Source organism: Penaeus monodon, chromosome 11 (assembly GCF_015228065.2).
Source record: "Penaeus monodon isolate SGIC_2016 chromosome 11, NSTDA_Pmon_1, whole genome shotgun sequence".
In the NCBI taxonomy this organism is placed as follows: domain Eukaryota; kingdom Metazoa; phylum Arthropoda; class Malacostraca; order Decapoda; family Penaeidae; genus Penaeus; species Penaeus monodon.
The window spans coordinates 40,723,650-40,726,410 of NC_051396.1; the positions used below are offsets into that span (position 1 = coordinate 40,723,650).

The window sequence follows — 2,761 nt, forward strand, 5'->3', positions numbered from 1 at the left end:
CAAGGGACGGGTAAAAGAGTACGCAATAATACAAACATGAGAAAGAGCAGAGGGGGATACGAGACAAAATAAAGGGATACGTATAAATGCCTGAGGATTAAGATTAAGACAAATACCTTTCCATATGTGTTCACGTAAACTCCTTCATTGTCATAGCAGATAAGTAGTTGTAGACCATTACTATTTGGTAATGTCACTATCGTGTGTGGTGTGATACTGCCTTGGATCTGCAAATGAGAAAAGAATAAATAGAAAATGCATAAATCCTTAGAACTACCTCAAAGTACATTTAAAAATGTCTACAAACAAGTCTGTCATTAATACACTACTCCTACTAATAAAAATAAAAACAAAAGAACACTGAATCAAAATAATTCAAAGAAATTATATAAGAATAACAAAGGCAGAAAAAAAATTATAGCGTAAACTTCCACTCCTTACATGTTTAGGGATATATATATCATAAACTTGTCCAGAGTCAACATCGACAGCGTGGAATCCTTGGTTAGAGCCGTACACCACTTTGAGTCGGGATCCCTCCTCTACTGTCAGATCTACGAGGCAAGGTTTTTGGACCAACTCACCGAAACTCTGCAAGGAAACGGAGGTGCGTTTCAAAGGTCAGTATAAAGAAAGAGGAAGAGGTGAGTTGGATAAGTGTTAGGCATGAGGAGCTATGGCCATAGTATAAAAAAAAAAAAAAATACAAACATGTACACACAACAAACTATATCTATATCTACCTCTCAATTGATCTATCTATCTATCTACACACACACACACACACACACACACACACACACACACACACACACACACACACACACAACACACACACAGACCACACAACGCACACACACAACACACACACACACACACACACACACACACACACACACACACACACACACACACACACACACACACACACACATATATGTATATGTGTATATACATGTATATATATGTATGTGTAATATATATACATACACATACACATACATATATACATATAAATACATACATACATATATATTATATATATATATATATATATTATATATATATATACATTATATATATCATATACATATAATAATATATATAGTATATACTATATATTACATATATATAGATATAAATAATATATATAGATATATATATATACTATATATCTATACATCTATATATATATATATAATATATAATATTTATATAATAAATATATCAATATATATATATAAATATGATATATATATATACATAATATATATACAATATATCAATATAATTATAAATATCAATAATATAGACATATATATATATACATATATATATATATATATACATATAATAAATATATATATACATATATATATTAATACAGATATAATATAACATATATATATAATCTAGATATTAACATAGAAGATTAATAGAAAAGACTATAATAGTACTAATATAAAAAGAATACATATATATAATAATATACGAATAAAACAATAGATACAAATAGATATAAAAATATATATAATATAACATTGATATAGAAAATAAAAAAAAACAAATAAATATAATATAAAAATATATAATATAAATAATATAAATATAGGAATTAATTCTTTTAATATACTTTTATAAAATTATAAATATATAATAATATATATATATAATAATAGTAAAAATAATAAAATTTTAAAAAAAAGAAAAAAATAAAAAAAATAACCAAAAAAAAAGAAAAAAAAAAAAAATATATATAAGGGAAAATAAAAAAAAATTTTAAAAAAAAAAAATTTTTTTTAAAAAAAATAGAATAAAAAAAAAAATATAAAAACAAAGAAAAAAAAAAAAAAAAAAAAATAAATAAAAATAAATAAATAAAAAAAAAAAAAAAAAAAAAAATAAAAAAAATAAAAAAAAAAAAAATAAATAATTAAAAAAAACAAAAAAAAAAAAAAAATAAAAAAAAAAAATTTTAAAAAAATAAATAAATAAAAATAAAAAAAAAAAAAAACAAATAAAATAATAAATAAAAATAAAAAAAAACCCTAATACAACAACCAATAAAATAATATATAATATACATATAAAAATATATAATATAATTTTAAAAAATAATTTTCTATAAATATTATAAATAATTTTTATTATTTTAATATAAATATAATATTAATTATAAATATAAAGATTTAAATTTTAATAAATATTTTTATAGAAAAAATATTATAGAATATATAATAGAAAAATTTTAATTTTTATAATATATATAAATATAAAAATATATAATTTTAATATAAATTTTATAATATATAAATATAAAAAAGTATATTCAAGTTTAAAATAAATATAAATTTTATTATAAATATATAAATATATAATAATAATAATATAAAAGATAAAATTAAATTTATAATTTTAAATTATTTAAATTATATTTTAATATATACCTTTTTAAAGTATAATTATAAATTTTTATATATTATATAATATTATAAATTAATGTATATATATATTAATTTTATATTTAAATTATATTAAAAAATAATTTTAAGAAAAAAGTTTTTATATTATAAATAATTTTATAATTTAAAATTTTAATATAATAAGTATTAATTATTTATATTTATATAAAAGTTAATATAAGGGAAAAAAAAATTTATAATTTTTAAAAAATTAATTTGATTAAAATTTATAAGTTTTAAAAGAGTATATTTAATAAATATAAATTTTATGTTTTTAAAAAAGGGTTTTTAATTTTTTT

At 17.2% G+C, this 2,761-nt stretch overlaps 1 long non-coding RNA gene across 1 annotated transcript; it reads right to left on the reverse strand.

Moving 5' to 3' along the window:
• Window positions 1-115: 115 nt before the first annotated feature.
• Window positions 116-615, reverse strand: LOC119578383. The gene is made up of 2 exons (XR_005229191.1): window positions 442-615; window positions 116-227 (listed from the first exon to the last, which is right to left on the reverse strand). It is a non-coding gene; the product is annotated as an uncharacterized LOC119578383 (long non-coding RNA).
• Window positions 616-2,761: the final 2,146 nt, after the last annotated feature.